Raw genomic sequence first — 19,817 nt, forward strand, 5'->3', positions numbered from 1 at the left:
TTGATTGAAATTTAATTCATCTAAGTTTAATCACATATAGTACAAGTAAACAAAGATAACATAAGTATACAAATGAAATTGATGTGCAAGCGAATGCAGATTCCATCTTTTCTTTGTAAACAACAATAACATAAGTATACAAATGAAATTGACTTGCAAGCGAGTGCAGATTCCACCTTTCTCTGTAAACAAAGATAACATAAGTACAATGAAAGTGACGTGCAAGCGAGTGTAGATTCCATTTTTCTCTGTAAACAAAGATAACATAAGTATACAAATGAAATTGACGTGCAAGCGAGTGCAGATTCCATCTTTTCTCAACTACAGCGGCCCCCAGTACCATAGCCTGCCACAACTTTTTTTTTCATCTTTGATTTAACTGTACAATACGTGCGCTATGTAATAAATAAACGTGACACAAGTGCTTATGCTTGAGCAAAAGTGCTCTTACATAACAGAGAAAGAAAACAAAAACAAAAAAAATGACACCATTGTACACACTGCATTAGTAGGCACCTAACCACTGTGACAAACGTAATGCCGTTCTCCAGACGCGTCTTCAAGGTATCCTGGCTCTCTGATGAAAAGATGCCAACCCGAAACCTGGACTTCCTGGCATTCCCATGCGCGCAACAGCACCGCGTAACCAAATTTCCCTCCAGGTAATATTGAGAAACTCTCATGCGGCAGGGGGTCAAAGGTAAACTTAACGCTGCACGGCTTCCACACCAGAGCGGCTTCTCCACGTAACGGTTTTCACCATTCGCCGCAACGATGCCGACGTGTCTTGCCAGAGATGCACACTTACACATGCACGCACATCACGCAAGTTCACAGCACATTGGTAGTTTTGCAAGGCAACAGAGAGAGCTACTGATGCCGCTTCAAGCCTTCCGGTGTGCGTAGTACATCTCCAGGGGCTTGTTGACCTTCCAGTACTTCTCGTTGACCTGATCAAGCGTCATGCTACCTGAAGGGGGGTGAACTGGCCAGGTGTAACAGCAATGTAGATGACGAACGGCGCCACACTGCGGGGAGCTGACGCGTCCTGCTCAAACTTGTCCAGGGCCAAACGCATCGCCAGGTACTTGGAGAGGTGGTCCACTGCGTGTGTGGCGGAAAAAAGATCACCACTATCATGATAACTTATTTCTATTTATTTATTTACAACAAACTGCAGTCTAAAGCACAAGCAGGGGTGCAAGAATATGAAATGTCACTGGAGGGAGTTCGGAATCTAACTCATGATTGGGAAAACTTGTGCCCAGGAAGACATGCAACACCCAAATCGCAACAATTGCGGCGAGCATGGTCGTCGAATCTAAATTCGCGAATCAAGTCCGTCTGCCATTTATACGTGTATCTCAGTACATTCCAGAACGTACAACAATATTCGCGTCGCACCTGCAATCCGATTAGACAACGCTCTCTTGCTCTAGAATTGGCAACAAGACCAACAACGTTCAGAAAGTCTCAGATACAGCAATGATCCGGTCAGAAACGGTCACCGGCAAAAAGCAGAACAAGTATGCGTGACAGTACTCTTGTAACAAGGGTAAATTTAGTGTCATTTGAGGTAATGACATTCTATGCCTTCGAAGCAGTGTTCCATGCACTGTTGCACGGCAAAAAGGTGTAACGTGACAGTGCATAAGATGCACTGCAAATGACAGTGCAAAAAAGGCATAAAATGACAGTGCACCAAAAATAAGCAAAAAACGTTTTGCAACGCGTCTGTCAAACACGTTCGAATATAGCTGTATTTTAATTCAGCTTAATCATGTGATATATCCAAACCTTTTCAGATCACATTACATAAGTAATCAATCGGCACTCATCCATGTGAGTCCATCCATACAAGAAGTTCTCAAATATATGTGATGGACATGATGAACGTGCAGTGACGCTGTCTGCTGCTGATCAGGTAAAACATGTGGCAGCTTTGTGTGTAGAAAATAAACCGCGACTTAAAATCCAACTTCGTTGCATCACGTACTGTGTTGCTTTTGTTCTTCCTGATATTGTTTTGTGGCAATCTTTGTTGGAGAATGAAAAGGCTATGAAGCACTTTAGGATTAGTAACCCGAACTCATCCAGCTGCCAAGTCATCTTGAAGGCAAATGTCATTTCATGCAAATCAATTTTTCTAGTGACATTAAATCTTCCTCTGTTACAGGAGTTTAAGATATGGACCAATAGCATGACAGATACAGTCAACAGCAAACATTGATGTGGGACTTGAGACAAGTGCGACACAACTCCTGCGAGAGTTATAGGGCCCCACCTTTATACATACCGAATGTACAAATCTTCATGTGATTAATAAACTCAATTCAATTCAATGATGAAACACCACGCATGCGCCAGTGCCTAAAAAAAGGTTACTCAAAATTCATACCATTTGCATGGAATCGCATCCTACACAAGACCCTGGAAGGGTGCACCAGTTTAGAAAATTACCTATGCATCAGAGGCCATATTACCCAAGAATTCTTTTCTATCCAATTCGTTTCTTATTATACTACATCAGTTTAGAGTAATAAAGGATTCTTTCAAGACTATTTTTGCTCATTTTGCAGCAACAGGAAATGAACGGTAAATGTCAGGTTCAAAGTTAAATTTGTGAAAATTTGTGCCATAACCCCAGTGCTGATACGACAGTCTGACATCATGGATTTCAAAGTATTTTTTTTTGTATTTGGGCTGTTGGCAGGTTTCAGGAACATTTACTGAACCCACAAGTTCAGTATCTTCTTGCTCTAGTATGCAATATAGTCTTTTTTACAGACGAAGAATTAACTAGGCCACAGTACATGCAGTCAAAATCCACGATGTCATAAAAAGCTGGTGCACAAACCTCAAAGCAACGTTGTCAGCAGCACTTTTTTTAGTCTCTTCTGGCTTACCTTCTCCTGGCAAGAGAGGCTTAATTGGCATTGTAGGAATTTTTACTGATACCGTGTTTGATAAACACCATTATAACTGAACCACGGTGTACAGTAGTGAGCAATGAGCGCAAGTGTGAAGTGCTTACTGTTTTGCGTTATTAGTTGCATCACCTTGCTACATTTCTTGCCGTGTTTACTGCCTGCACCTGCATTGAATGTATCCCTAAACAGCATTTACCAAAGCAAAGCAATATGAGTAAGTACTTTACATTACTTGAGTAAACAAGTAGGTGAGTGAGTAATTAAGTAAATATGTAAGTGGGAATGTGGGCGAAAAAGCAAGTAAGGAGCAGTTGCCTAATCACACAGTCAACAACTGCAACACAGTGGAGAAATTTAGGCACGAAACTTTGCAAAGTCAAGTTAAATGACTTGCACATTTATGCGGAAGGTGCCCAGCAGTCTGGTCGCACTAGTGTGCAGACTCACCAGTTGCATTTGCCGTGGTCTTGATGTAGCGGACCTGCGCACTGGAGTCCTCCAGCATCATCTGCGGCTGCGGTTTGAACACGAGCTCGATCTCGCTGTTGAGGGCGGCGTCACCGTCCTCCGCGTCTGTCTCCTCGGTCTCCCCTCCGGCGGACTCCGTGTCGTTGGAGCAGGTCGCGGCCTGAGGGGCAAACTCACATGGCTCGTACTGGCGAGCACTTTCGGAAGCGCTCGCTAGCGCATGTGACAGTGCTCGGTTAATAACCAATCGGCTGCCGATAGATGGAGAGTACCTATAATCTGTCTCATCAACTCCACGTGGTGCAGCAAAAGCTGAGGGTCGCCTCAGCCAATCAGGGGACCTATTCTCGGACGATCACTTTCGGAGACATCACTTTCAGTGCCCACCGATTGGTGCATACAGTAGGAATTACCAAATCCTGACTGGGAGCTTGCCACTGTCGTGGAAAAGAAGCGTGTACAATCATTGCATTTACCGGTGCTAACATATGGGGGAAACTTGGAGGTTAACAAAGAATCCTGAGAACAAGTTAAGGACCGCACAAAGAGCGATGGAACAAAAATGTTAGGCCTAACGTTAAGAGACGAGAAGAGAGCGGTGTGGATCAGAGAGCAAACGGGGATAGCCGAGGAGACATTAAGAGGAAAAAATGGAGCTGGCAGGCCATGTAATGCGTAGGATGGATAACTGGTGGATCATTAGAGTTACAGAATGGATACCAAAAGAAGAGAAGCGCAGTCGAGGACGGCAGAAAACTAGGTGGGGTGGTGAAGTTAGAAAATTTGCAGGCACAAATTGGAATCAGCTAGCGCAAGACAGGGGTACTTGGAGATCACAGGGAGAGGCCTTCGTCCTGCAGAGGACATAAATATAGACTGATGATGATTTCCCTCCACGTGACGCTGACTGAATGGAAGTGTAGTCAATGTGAACAACGAAGCCGTGAGCAGAGTGGCAGCTACGGAGTCCAGACCGGCCAGCGACAAGAGTGCATTCTCTTCGTTGCTTGAGACTCGAGCGCCACAAAATGTGCAGCTGCGTTGATGATGGCACATGACGATGATGCTTGGTGACTAACCCTTTCTGTGCCATGGACAAGCTGGGTTCGTCTGCGAGTTCCAGGTACAAACAGCTAATGAGAAGATCAGCTCCACTGAATACACTTTTCAATTTCTTGTTCCTGATGCATTTCATTTTATTGTATTGCGATGTCAATGTTGTTGACTTATGCAATTAATGTTTTGAAATTTCGTTAATACGCAGTTAAAGCATTGTCTGCATTGACATTCGAAATGAATTCCGCAATTCAGCAGTAAGGAACATGGCCATTTTTGGTCAAATATCAGCATAGTAGCGTGGCCTTGAAGGGCTTAAGATGACCTGCAGAAGCTTCACTTAAAAATCAGTGGTGCGTCGCGGGCGAGCGTCTCCGTCCCAGCTTCTCAGAACACACAGTTGGCTCTCATTACCGATTGGCTAACACACGCCCCAGCCTTCGCTACTCCGCATGGAGTTAGCAAGACAGAGTACAGAGTAGTTATGAATTTGCTATACAGGCTACAAAAAAAAAAAAAAATAATTACCTTGCAGAGTATAATCTAAGAATCAATACTGACACCTACTGCAACTTTCAGTAATCCTTTCAGAGTGCTCCAGTAGTGATACAAAGGTTGTGTAATAAAGTGCTCAAGCAATCTAATAACGATAACATTGAAATATTGCGGTCGGAACATGCTTATTTTCGTAATAAAGACTGGCTACCGTCTTCAACAGAACTTTTGTCGCCTTTCAATGGCACTCTGAAAAGATCAACTGAAGGTGCCATTAGTGTGGTGGAAGGTTCTAGCACAACTACTAGCTTGCAATTTAATCAACTACACCCAGAATAACTTGTAACCCTACACCTCATAAATCCTTTCTAAAAAACTTACAATGCACCTAAACGGTAGTGAGCTCAGCCCCTGGCAGCAAACGTTAGCCAGCATTTAGTAAGGCATCTCAGTGTATTGGGGTGGATGACCCGTTTGATGTTAACGAAAGATGCAGCCAAGTTTTTGCCAAGCCAGCCCCCAGTGGCCCGGCCTTCTTAGTTGACGTTAAAGATTTGTTTCATTCTGTGCCACATGCACTACTAATTCCCATTGTTAGGGCTTGCAGTGAGCAAAATGGGTTCAGCAGGGAATGTGCAATGCCACTGTAAAGATCACTCAAGTTTCTGCGGCTTCATTAAACCCTCACCATTTAACTGCACTTGACAATGTATTGGCACCCTCGCACGAGAAAATTAATCGTTCTTTTATCAAAGGTCAGAAATATGTCAGTGATGCTAGTACCATTCACATTACTTCGCATACTTCAAAATGACAAAAGTCTACGGTGTCCAATGTCTAGACATAAGTACCCATCTCAAGATGACTGTCAACGTTAATGTGGTTAGGATTGGAGCAACGCAGGGACACACCGCATTGCCTGGCTGAATACACTTTTTAGAGTCTGCAGTGGGGAACTAGGCTAAAAATGGTTAATTGCATTACTATTACACACTCACGCATGACAGCACCCACCACAAAGAAAGCTTCACTAAATGCAGCCAGTTTTTTCCGACTGGCACTGTAGAATTGGGATTCAGCATATCGGACTTGGAATAAACTACGCAGCGATTGCATAGGTGTCTTTTTCAGGCACAAAACCTTATATGTCAGGGGAGAAGAGTGCTCCTTCTCACTTTTACCAGTCAGACATGTAATTTACCTTTCTTCGTTTCACGAGCGAGAGTGACGTTTATGGGGCTAGGTAGCAGACCTGCCGGCACGCCAAAGTTGGTGAAGTAGTAGGCTAAGAATGCTAAGTGCAATAAAATTCTCTTTTGCATGCAGCGTGGTAGCGGCAAGAGCCAACCCCCCTACCTGCTGCGTCTTAGGCCTCTTGCGTGGCTGCGAGGAGCCCACTGCTGGTGCTGCTCTGGTTGGTAGCATCGCTGCAGCTGCCGGGGGTCGGTGTCTGACGTGGTGGCGGCTGCTGCTGCTGCAACTGCTGTGGCTGCTGCTGCTGTTGTTGTGGTTGTTGTTGCTGCTGCTGCTCCTGCTGCTGGTGTTGTTGCTGCTGTCTGCTGTTGTTGCTGCAGCTGCTGTTGCTGCTGTTGCACTGTACTGCTGGCCGTAGGAGCAGCCGCCCCCGAGAAAGAGGTGGGCATGGTTGGGGTGGCAGTGCTCGCGACCTGGTGGCCGCCACTGTTTGATGTTGCGCCAGAAGCCGGCATTGACACGCACGCGGTGGCGCTGGGGTTGCCGGTCCACTGCTGCCGTTGTTCTCGTCGCCACCGTGCTTGCGCACGCGTTGGTTGCGGTTGAGAGCCTGCGTAGAAGCAACACACAGTGTGATGAAATGACTGCGTCCTAATCGGTCAACAATACACACCCAGTTCGTTGATCCTTTCATATTTTGTTGAGCGCACCAAAATACCATGACAAGTGTGTTTCCTCCATTTCATTTGAAGCGCACCTACGCATCTTTATCTGAGAGGTCTTAAAGGAGCCCTCGTCTTTCTGTTGCAAGCTGCTTAGACCAACGGTTAGAGATGCCTTTAGCGTAGGTCAAAGCATCAATATCGAAATTAATATTTTAATTACTACTGCATTGCTGCCAACCGCATCATCTCCTAGTGGCGCTCACCATAAGCATCACTGACGTCACCACTTGCTCCTTCGTGATTGGTTAAAAACGAAGTTGCAGATAACCACTGCACTACAGGAAAACGTGATAAATTCAGGTTTTATCTTATTTTTGTTTGCTGTACATTTTATTTTACATTAACGCAAACACAGTCGTAAAGAAAAGCAAAATCACTACGACTACAAATCACTTCGCCTCTGAGCACTAAAGCTTCTCTTCTCGCTTGTGTATGCTCGTGAGCAGCCTTGTCGCACTGTTGCCTTTTTCCATGGCAGGTTTCTACCCTCAGTACATTGTTATTGCAGCACACTTTTTGTTGTTCGCGGTGCTGTGTGAACTATGCTGTACTAGTTCAACTAAAGAAAAGACATGTTGCCCAGTCTCAGTTGCTCGACCAGTAGTGGCAAACCTGAAATGTGCTAGAATGTGCAAAGGTAGTTTTTTACCATTGCAACGACTCCATCAGCACACCGGAGTAACCGTAATCCGTGAACATATAACATGTAGGCAACCGTGTGTGCGAACTTCCGCTACATAGCCCTTCACCTCTTACAATTCGCAGAGAGGGGGGTGATGGAAAGGGGGTACATCAGCGGATGAGAGAAATGGGTGGTAAGAAGCCCATGTAAAATTTCAGTTGAGGGCATGCATTTTTTTTTCTTGTATTTGAAAGTTCTCAGCTGAATAACTTTGGACTTTCTACCCCTATTGCTGAGCAACACGAGAACAAGGTGAGAGCAAGAGCCAACGTTTCAACAAGTGGACTTGTCTTCTTCAAGGCGACATATGCTCTCCTCGACACAGTATATGTAGGTAGGGTTCTTCTAAAGGGAGAGAAGGTGGTGGAGAGAACGACCGAGAGAAAGGGGAGAGAAGGTTGCTCATTGTCTTGAATTTCCATCTCCCGCATTCCCCTGTTTTCCCTGGACCCCTACTGCTGCCATTCTTGATGCATTTACCTCTCACAACTGTCAACCTATGGAACTTGCTAATGAAAAACGGTGGCTTGAAAAGTGTTCGAGGGCCCCTTTAAAAAGGAAAGTAACAGCAAAGAAGCTGCTGCACCAGCCTTCTCCAGCAGCAAGCTGTTTAGCGCTTTCAAGCGAAACTCTGCCTGGGCTCCTTTTAGTACAACCTCCTGTGGTGTACACAGTGTACAATCCAGACTAGATGGTGACTCAATTCGCCATTTTAAAGAGATTGTCTAGCACTCAGAAAATGTCTTTGGATGTGGCAGGAATGTGTCACACTGATAGAAAATAGCATGCTTTTCATGAATCAACACGGAATCATATTTTTAATTTGGCTATGAAAGTGGTGCAAAAGTGACACACGGGGTTACTTGAAGGTGGAACAGTGTACCGTCACGTGACCTAAAATCCAATCAGGAAAGAGTTATCTTGGATACTCAAAACTGCATTCTATCTGCTTTTGCCAACTCTTCTTACACCAAAGAGTGGATTTCTTTCTTATTTTCAGTTAGTGCGTTTGAAAAGTGGTGCTGCTTTCGTGTAGACGAACGGAGTGGTGCATCAACGGCCCTCAAGTGTGCCCTCTTGACATGGTGCTACGCAACAGTGCAAGTAGCGTTGTGGGAGTGGCGCAAGGGTCAGGATGCCAAAAGAGCATTGCGCTTTTCAGGTGGGCCACCATCATCACAGCACCATGTAGGCATTCCTCACTGCAATGTGCCTGCTACAGCATTGAACAAAAAGCTTGGATTTCGGCAGCAGCGCCAACTGAAAGACACAGCCTACACATGACTGAGCCTGTAGGAAACGAGAGATTGTAGGCGACCAAAAAAGAAGAAATACAATGGCTTTGCAACTGATTAAGTGCTGATGGGTATTAGGGTCATAATTTCAGTGTCAAGTTTAGACACTTCAAAGGTTAGGCTTTCTATTGCGCTACAAAACAGGAGGTCCTTGAAAAACGATAAGAGTCCCTTTAAATCAGTCACTAAAATAACTATAGTGCTATTCCCCTTTTTGCCTTATTCCCCCCTTTATACAGCCCATCTAGCGTGCTGACATGGAAGATTCAGATGCAAATGCTGTATCGTCTCCGTCTCATCAGGGACATGACGACTGCATCAGCGCTCGGTCCTTGTCTTTATCTCGCCAAGCAATCTCGTACCTTCAGACACAGGCCTTCACCACCTCATGACAAGATTGTCTAGTTCCGCTTCAAGCGATCTCTTGCCATGTTCTGCAATATTTGCATACATTCTGTTAAGCTTTTAACCACCAACAGCCAGAAGTCAGTGCCCTGTTTGTTGTACAGTACGGTCCACTATGGTGCAGAACGGTGCCAGCTCACCCAAGTCGGCCGCAAAGCTGGGGGCTTCCACACTTGCCAGAGGGAAAAACTCACCACATGCTTTACACACGTGTTCCCTTTAAAAGAGAAGTGACGTGACATTTGCGTACCTGTCAACCTGTCAGCTTTAAAATTAGTTAAGGTCCTGCCAATCAGGGGAGGGTGAAAGGATGGCAAGCATTCTTAAGGACTTTGCCCAAAACACACTTGAACATACCTTTACTGGCAGACGTGTGCACTCTTAACAATGGTTTGCCATTCGAACATTCGAATATAAGGCGGTCATGATTATAAGGCGAGAGTGCAGTTGGGGGACCTACAAAAACAAATTTAAGTGTGCACATTAATGTACGGCAATATAAGGTAGCCAATGGATTGTACAAGCTCAGCGGGAATTGCCGGAAATACCGAATTCCCGACACAGCCAAAACACAAAATGGTGACCATGAAATAGGGGGGAAAGGAGTTTCAACACGCGAAATGCGGGTTATAGGTGAATATTACCTTTAGGCGTGACTTCACGGCATTGGACATTTCGCCTTACAGTGTGGCTTGACGGCATCACAACACCTGCTACTGTAAAGCCACACTATAAGGTGAAATTGACATTCAGTGCAGGGTAGCAAACCGGACGTGCGTCTGGTTAACCTCCCTGCCTTTCCTCCTCTCTCTCTCTTTGAGTGACTTTGCTGTTGCTGATTTCGCCAGCTTCGGGAACAAAGCAAGTATCCTGCTGGTATACGGTGTCTTGCACTGCCACAAGAAGATGGTGGAAGCATTACAACACCTTTTCTTTTGCATGCATTTTTTTGCAATCTTGTGCCACTTTCTTTCAACACCTATAAATTTTCCGAAAAGAGAGCTTAATTTTTCCCAAAACATGACACAGTACTCGTAAAATCGTAGAACGAGACCAAACTGGTAAACTAAGAAACAATTTAGGAGAACTGGCAGGTAAGCATTTAGGACTCGTCACTTTCTTTGCGTTAAGTGAAGGTTCAAGCCCCTCTTAAGGTTAGAAAAAAAAAAAAAAAACGCATTAGTTCCAACTCCAAAGGGGGCCAGAAATTTAGTGGAATAAAACGGAGTTCGAGCTAAGGGGAGCCCCTTTAATATAGCATACAATCAATTGTGCGGTACAGCATGCAAAACCAAAACCATCACTGGGCTCACATTGAAAAGTTTATAATTCCTCTATCAGCTTGCAAAATGTGCCGGAAGAAGCCAAGGTTCCGCATAAAGTCGAAGTGCAATAACATCGCACCTCAGGCGTCGTTTGCTGTGGGTGCGGGGGGAAATGGGTGAGAGTGAGATAAGAAGGATGGCAGCTCAACACGTGCCGTACTCCAGTGTGCATAATGATGGAGATGATGAGATCCAGCACGTCTTAGAAGGGGGGTGTAGGTGAGTGCACGGTAATGTGAAGGAGGGAGGGAGGGGGCAGGTGGGCGCGTGGTAACGTGATGAAGCACGCACTGGAGGCTCCTGCTCCATTTAGGCCAAGGATGGTGTACGCCACTCTGCTTGCTCTGTTTCAATCTTGGCTTCTCACGCGCGTGCATTTCCTCGTCATTTTTACGACATGCAACCACGCATCGAACCTATGCCTTTGGCTCAGGTTTTTCTAAAAAGCGATCCACAGAAGTTAAGAGGTACTGTTTAAAGAAAAAAAAAAAAAAATTGCATGGTTCTTGGAGTCCTAATTTTCGGCAGTTCTTTTCTATTCAAATACATAGAACACTGCCGGGTCCAACAGAGCACTTAAAATTATCCTTGAATTCAATGTAACAGATTTCGAATTATCGGGATTTCATTGCGCTGGCAAGCACTAGATTGCTCCAATTAATTTACTAATGCTTGTTTCTGCAAGCCAGTTTGTTTCGGTAACCATGAGGCTGATGCATAATGTCGTCATAATGCATAAGGCACGCCGTAATGGGGGGCTTCGGATGAATTTTCACTGCCTGGGGTTTTATAACATGCACCAAACGCACGGTACACGGGCATTTTTGCATTCCGCCTCCATTGGAATGCAGCTGCATCGGCCGGGTATTGAACTCACGACCTAGTGCTTAGCGGTGCAACCATAGCCATTAAGCCACCACAGCAGGCGTTTTGTGCATGAGAAGCTTGTGGTAAAATCTTTACAACTTCAAAAATATGTCAGCTTTCCTTTCACAGTGGACCACACTGTGCCCGTCCTTTTCCCCTTCCGTACTTTCCCGAGTGCAGTGTTGCAAGTTTAGGTACAAGCTGAGTCCTTTAATATCAGGCCAAGTTTGCTTAGGGACAGAAGCTACCGCTAGGGGCGCCACTGCAGAAAAGGAGGCTGCGCTGCGATGGCCACCAGTGTTGTCGGGTCGATTTGGCAGACAACTTCGCGGTGAAATTATAGCTTGCAGAGCACTCTAGTGACTGTTGGTGGTGCAAAGGGATCATTGTCCTAAAATGGTCTGCCATGCAACAGCTGATTTTTCTGACAGATTTAACTTTACAAGTTTACTACAGGGTACCTAATCCCGCATGGTAGCAACCACCTTGCCAGAAAATGCCCCTGAAAGCAGCTGTGCAGTGCTTCAATGCCATTGCAATTTAGTTACATGTCGAAGAGTCATTATAGATTTACACCTGATGGTCCCTAACAGAGGGTGGCACTTTTGCTGCTGTCAGCAAAGGGTGTGTGGCAAAGGCAACTCTATCATGGTTTTACAAAAACAACCAAGCGCACTTCACTAGTCTTACTATCTGGCATAGTTTACATTATTAATGCAGCTCTGAAATTTAGCTCAGAATAACTCTTACGAGAAAATCTTGAACATAATAAAGGCTGGAACTTAGGCTTAGAAACAATAAGTTAATATAAACACTGAGGCGTGCATATAACATGGAATCAAGTTGAATATATAATTAACAGAGCCAATTGCTTCCTGGGATATTTGCACCATAACTTTTCTCGCACTCCATTTCCTTTATTATTGCTACGTCATAAAACCCTTTTAAGGCCAAAATTAGAATATGCTAGCTATGACCCCTTTCACAAAAGCCTAATGTACATTTCTTTGAACTAATCCAAAATTACAAGTCCTTTTATTTTTCGCAATTGCAACCGTGCTGCAAGCGTGTATGCAATAAGTCTGGGCCTTCAATCACTGGCAACACGTCGAGTATTTCTCGCCTATCATTTTGTGATAACCTATATCACCAACCTACTCTAGATCCGAAATCCATGTCACAACCACATTATTAAGCACAGCGCATTGATCATCAGCATAAAAGTAGGATTTATCCATGTTAACATGTTTTTTTTTTTTTTTTTTACAATAATTTCTGCCACGAACATTGAAAGAATAGAATGAACTTTCCGATGATATTGTATCCATCACTAATAATGAGAAATTTTGAAAAGTTGTAGATGAGCAATGATACGACACAGTCTTTGGCATCGTTAGTGAAAGTCCCGAGGACTATTCAAGCTTCTTCGCACAAGGTAAAAGGCGGAAAGAGTGCGTAAACTGCAACGAAAAGACCACGCCAGAGCACCACCCAGCTCCTGCGCCACTTGCCGAGTAACTGGTGGCGCTACCGTGCAGTCACATTCAGCAGCGTATGAAGCTCTCCCACAGCTTGACGACCAGTAAAATAAAATAAAATTTTGAAAGACCCTGGTACAAGTTACCAGCTTGCCCAAGTCCACAGCCTGTGGTCAAGCCTAACCTGCATGCGCATGCCCTCCTCGATGCTGTGTGCCAGGGCCTGCGAGTGCTGCCGGTTCAGCTTGGCAAGGACGCGCTCCTGGTGGGCCTCGTACTCATCCCGGCTCGGGTAGATCTTGGCAATGAGCATGTCGAAGTTGGGGTCCGCTCGCAGCGAGCGCTTGGACACCAGCTTCTTGCGGCACGTCGGGCACTCCTGCATGGAGAACAGGTGTAAAGGGCCGTGCTTCTCTAGGACCAGCACCTAAGCAACAGCACCTGAGCATGCCTCAGCATTAGACTGACATTGCCCTTCACAGCTGTTACCAGTAACAACACTTCCCTTACCCAAATCTGGCGCAGCAACTGATTTAAAAATTTTGAAGCCCGCAAATTCTGGCGTTGCTGCTATCCCTAAAGGATCCTTGAAACAATTTCGATGATAAATGTATGAAAGTAGTGAGTCGGTAGGGCAGACCTTTTTGATGATTCGAAGACAGATTTAAGTGCTCTGCATAAAGCACGAGTTTATTGTTAGGGTTTTAAAAACTTGCATCGCTACTGATTGCAGCGGCACCACTCCTCCGAGTTTTCAGACACCCCTTCCCATGCACGCAGCGTGGGTGAGTGATGTCACTCGGGCAAGCGATCGGATTGGCTAACCCACACAACGCCATTGGCAATGTTAGAACCATGTTGCTTCGTTAAGATAAGTTTTAACACCATACATTTGCACAGTAATGTGGATAACCTTAAAAATAAATACACACAAGCAATAAATGTAGACAAGATCAACTGCTACAGCCGTGGCAGCTGCGGCTTTGGCAGCCGATGGACGCGGAGCAGTTCTCAATGAAAATAGGTGCAGTGATGTCTTCTTTGGCAGCAGGAACATGAATAGTACTAATTCTCTACGACCCTTGTATTACACTGCAGGTGCATGCACGTCAATGTCAACACCAACCTACTTGATCAATACAGTGATCATCCGCAGTTTTGAAAAGAAAGGCACTTTTTTTTGCAGCAACCGCAGGTTGCGCATTTGTCAGAGAGCCAAGTTTTGTGTATAACTTGGTAATAGTAGCATAAAAATACCCTAACAAGATGAGACCCAGGAAAAAAAAAAAGTGCTGCATAGGCAATTGAACGAGTCTTACAACAGCAGAAAATGTCCATCAGAAAGATGCCCCCTTGAGTTACACTTTCGTGTAGTGGTACTGTCTCTGCCTTTTACTTAAAAAAAGTGTAGGTTCAATTCCCGCCATTGGCGCACTTTTTTTTTAAGTTCGAGTAAAGTAACATTACAAATAGCTCAATTCACCGCATTCACAAATTGGCAGTAGTTCTAGCCTAGCTGCGGCAGCGCTTGTTTTTACGCTGACAGCTACAAAGATATCTTACCAGCATAATATAGAAAGAATCGTAACCATAAATTAAAATTAAATTACGGCGTTTTACGTGCCAAAACCACGATCTGATTATGAGGCCCGCCGTAGTCCGGATTAATTTTGACCACCTGAGGTTTGTGCAATGCACGGTACATGGGCACTTCTGCATTTCGCCATCATCGAAATGCGGTCACCACCGAAATTTGATCCCGTGCCCTCAAGCTTAGCAGCGCAACGCCACTACACCACCACGGCGGGTTGGGGAATGTTTGGGTGAGTTGCTATTCCACAGAAAAAGATTTTTAGTGCCGAAAAGAAAAAATATGGACTATGACATGTGTTTTAAATGGATTAAGCATGCAGGAATGATAACTGAACAATCGCAGCAAAGCTACAGGCCACTGGATGAACTACACACTAAGCCATGGCCACATTCAAAGTAAAGAGAAACTTGAAGCAGTGCCTGTAGCTGCTCGTAGCATCTGTCAAACTTCTCCCAGCCGCCTAATGGCGGTGCTGTAAGTGGCTTCTGCGAAACACAGCCCACACATTTGCATGTTCCTTTCCATAAAGGTACTTTGTGTACACCTGGCAACCAAAATAAACCGCGTAAACTTCATTTAGAGGGACACTAAAGAGAAACCTTAAACAATTTCGGACTAATAGAGCATTATTTCAAAACTATTATTTTAATTAATTTTACAGTATCAGGCTAATTGCTAGAAGGAAAAACTGGGCCCAAATTTTCATCTTGTGAATTTCATGCTGAGAACCCAGCATCAGCATCAGGAAGTTTTGAAGCATTTGAAATATTGCGGTCATCATGTTTGACCAACTTCGTTGAAAGAGGGATGCTAATTTCTGCCCCACAACATCCCTGCTCATTCTCAATTGACAGTGCATAGGTTTTCAGCATACAATTATATCGCTGCACTTGAACACCTTCCGTAGTCTCCACATTTAGCACCCTGTAACGTTCTTATTTTCCACAAACAAAACTGGTACTACAGAAATGTAATTTTGAAGCTGTTGCAACAATTAAAAAAGAAACAACTCTGATAAAGCACTCAAGAGAAGACTATTTCCAAGAGTGCCACTAGCAATGGAAGAAGACGTGGAACCAGCATATCATGTTAACGGGGAGTATCTTGAAGTCACGTGACCATATTGATGCATATGAAATAGCCTTTACAAAAAAAAAATCTACAACCCCAAAAAATGCATGTCATTGCAGAAAAGCATACACCTGAATTATCAGAACATTTCATACTTGCCAATGAAGACTAGAGACACCTGGTATCAGCATAATCAGTGTCTGATACAGTGTGGCACACAGCCCACAGTTACACTTCAAATGACAGTCCTTCCATTTGAGGGACCACACCATTTTCCGCTGTAGACTTGACATTAATTGCTGCACTAGGACACTTCGTAGAGATGGGCAAGACGGCTCACTTCAGTGAGTGGTTCGGAACGGATCAGCTCATTGAAATGAACTGGTTCATCTGAATGGCTCACCGTGTGCCTTAAATCTGTAACCTGTTTCATGCATAGTGTGCTTATTTGGTGCTGAAATAATAACATACGTGAGTAGAATAAGCATGTTATAGGCATTTTGACTATTCCGGCTGACTATTTAATAATTTCTTAGTTTAAGAGCACACAGGTTTAACATCAGTCAACCTTTCTTATCTGATATTGGCAATAAAATGCTTCTGATACTGTAACGATATGCCAATGAGTAGGCCGCCTCGCCGACGACTGCTGGTGTAAGTGCGTCTCTGGCGAAACCGAGCGCTGACTGGAACTTGAATTAACGTGGGTGAACGATTGGAATGCAAAGAAAGACTTAACTGCTGAAGTCACACCTGGAAGAACTGGCTCAGACGGAACAGCTAGGTGCGTCTCATTGAAGAAGAGAAGCGGCTTCCTCTCTAAAAGACTGCCGCTCACTCATTCTTTACAAAAAGCGGCTCGATGATCTGGCTTGCTCTTCAATTGCCCATCCGTAACACTTAGTGTAAGATATCAAATTGTGCACAGGATCCGTGGTATCTTGGGTGTCTCTATTTTGGCAGCCGACATTCTGCGTATGTACTAAAATGTACTTGCAACCACAAGACATGTAAAAGAGGTCCTTCTGACACCACTGACAGCTGTTGGAAGCCGAATCTAAGTGAATTCGGCTAGGCAGACTTAAACACGAAGACTAGTAGAAACTTTCGCCATGTATGGCAAACCTCGAGGTTCTCGAGAGAAACGATCTCCATAAATCTGATACATGCAGTGTGAATCACCGACAGTGGTACCTCGTTTCCACCCGGCGCTGTGAAACTACACAATAAAATAAGCGCCAAAGGGAATCAATATTTCTTTCTTAGCGAGTTACCCCCACTTTTCCATATCGAATATGCTTGTAGTCTCTTTCGTGGGCCAATCCCAGAGATAGTGCAGTTTAAATTGTGCGCCGATGCCGTAGATGGATATTTTACCGGTGCTTCTGCTGATATCGGGAGCGGTGTTTTTTTTGTAAGGGAGCGTTTTCGTACACTTCCCTCATTACAGCTAGCGTTTTGGGACGATGTTGTTTAGACGCTGCGGGCGTCCGAATTAATTCTATGGCTCATAAAACCCATTCTCACTCTATTTCATCAACGTTAACTAGATGTTGAATCGTTTTGCAACTTTTTTTTCTTTATTTTGCTGTCTGGTCGCTCACACTACGGGCGACGCATCCTCAGCATCGTCCGGCAGTTTCGCAAGAGTGAAAGGAAGCCGCGGTTCGACGCGACCATCCCTATTTCGAGTGCCGCCGCCTTCGTGGGGGTATCGCGCACGTTTCGAAGAGGAATCGCGCAGATCCCGTCAGCTGGGTCTCCCAGGGCCGGCGGCGCAATTTTAGCCCGCAGCTGAGCGCACACGGTCGATTGTTTACAGCAAACCACGCGCGAGTGCGCGCGCCGTGGTGGTCTCTGGTGGGGCGTCAAGCAAGCAGCGAACGCCGGAGTGCGTGCTGCCGGCAGCCGCTCCCTCGCGCGAGGCACGGCCAGAGTTTTAACCCACCTTGTTGCCGCTGCGCAACGCCGTGATGATGCACTCCTGACAAAGCGGTGCAGGCACTCCTTGGTGGTCATGGTGTTCTTGAGCATGTCCAGGCAAATGGGGCACATGAGCTCACTGTGCAGGCTGCGCGGTGACACTGCGATCTCGGTGCTGTCCGTGATGACCTCCTGCGGGGTCCTGTTCAGCTCGTACAGGCTCAGCTCCCAAGTCCGGTTCGTCGCCTGGGTGTCCGACGACGACATCTTGGATGTTGAAGCGCGCTGATCACAACCCGTTGCTACCCCTCCGTGCAGAGAACCGCGGGCCCGACACCGACACCCAACACAAGGGGCACGGAACTCCGCTGCTGCTGTTCGCTGGAGCACGCTCGCCGCGCGAAGGCGCCACAAGCGGCGTTGCGGAGATGGCGATGATGATAGCGTTGACGGCAGCGCCCACGTTGTGCGTAAAGCGCACTGGTGTGCACTGGGAAGCCCTGGTGCGATTTGTCGAGGATGTTATTAGTTTTGTTATGCTTGCTTATCAGCAGTCCAGTGCGAGAGGCACAGTCAGATGGGGGCAGAACAATGGGTGTTCTGTGATAGAACACGGCCGGTGCTTGCGAGTCATCGTAAAATTAAGTCGTAATGAGTGCACAGATTTACGTGACCGAAAAAAAGAAATGCGATAGTCGCAGCTTTTTACGCTGTATGGTAGAATATTTGTCAAACTATTGCACCGACCTCGATGGTTCGTTTTCCGCAAAAAGACCGCACAAACGAACGTCATAAACGGCAAGGCATTTTTCTCGCAATGCATCACCCCCATAACATGGGGGTCTGGTGCTTACAGTTACTGTAATTGAAAAAAAAAAATGCCTCTACAACATGTCATGTGCAAGAAGCTTTCATGCATAGCGAGTAATCAAGTGGTCATTGAAACAAGTTTAGTTAATTACAAAAAACCACAGGTAAGGAATATTTAATCAGAAATTGTACTGATGCAGAGCACTGTACTTGTACTAGCTGCATATCATAATAGTCCCTTAATAGTAGCTTAAAAAGTATTGAGGGACTATAGGCAGAACACTAGTAAATACCAAATGCTTAAAATGTGGGCTTTAAAAAGCAAAAGCAACACATGGGATGGGCTAGGAGATGATGCCATTGCCATTGTGTGTGTGTGTGTGTGTGGGGGGGGGTCAGGATGAATTTTGACCACGTGGTGTTCTTCAATGTGCACCAGTCAGAGGCGTGCCCACCGACTACATTGGCCACGTCTTTATGCATCATTTCTGTCATCTTCCTACCTAACGCTCATTCTACTGCTCCCCATCTTGCACCAAGTTCCTATTTGGTCGCCCATTTTGTGGGATAAGGTGTTTAAAATCAGTACTTCTGCAGTTTGCTCAGCAATTGTTGGAACAGCTGTCGTTTGCAGTCCCAATCATTGCTATACACATTAGTTTGTCAACATCAGTATAGAGTCCTGCTTTCGTTGACAGACAGATCACCATGATGTTGCTGTGCGTGTTGCAAATTTTTGGTTCCACATCAGCAGGTTCTAAAGCTGTTTCGATTATTACTGTGCAGTACGTACCCTTCTGCATGGAATCATCCAGCTTTAGGTGAACATGCTTGTTATACAATGTTTAATAGTTGGCAAGCACTGTAAAAGCTATGCAGGTAGCAGCCGCCATAGTAGACTCCCTCCACGTGCTTTTCAGTGCAATTGTTTTAGATCTGCAAAACTTTTTATAGAATTACTACTTTAGGTACAGCTACAACTTGTGGGCGTACGGTTATGTCCATGCCACATTACTTTTGCACGTCTGCACTTCCAGAATGCATTGTTCTTGCAATGTTTTGGTTGCAAGCCCAAGCCGTGCGATAGGGCCGCTGGTCGCAGAATTGTGTCGCACTGCTGGGCCTGCAGTAAAGAGGTTTAGGTCTGCAACACCGAAGGAGGTTTAAAAAAGTCTTCTGGAGTGGAGATGATGCCTTGGGAAAGTGAAGCCAGGCTGCCACCATATTACTCAGGGTACAAAAAGACATCGGGCTGTTGCAGAGAGTAGGAAGTGCTTTCTTGATGCTTATTGTGTGTTTAAGATGGATAATTTTGCCATACAGATCACACTCAATGTCTTTATTTGTGTCACAACTTTTGCGGTCGAAACCTAAATGTGTTGGAAAATTTTATGGAGATCATAATATCAGTACTCAGCCAAAGGTAATATTCCAGCTCACAACAATAAGCTTTCATTTTCCAATTAGCCTAGCAGAGCAAAAGTACTTACGCTGTGACC

General features: G+C 45.2%; 1 pseudogene; it reads right to left on the reverse strand.

Moving 5' to 3' along the window:
* Positions 1-247: 247 nt before the first annotated feature.
* Positions 248-17,968, reverse strand: LOC119453605 (E3 ubiquitin-protein ligase RING1-like; annotated as a pseudogene).
* Positions 17,969-19,817: the final 1,849 nt, after the last annotated feature.

Source organism: Dermacentor silvarum, chromosome 5, assembly GCF_013339745.2.
Source record: "Dermacentor silvarum isolate Dsil-2018 chromosome 5, BIME_Dsil_1.4, whole genome shotgun sequence".
In the NCBI taxonomy this organism is placed as follows: Eukaryota; Metazoa; Arthropoda; class Arachnida; order Ixodida; family Ixodidae; genus Dermacentor; species Dermacentor silvarum.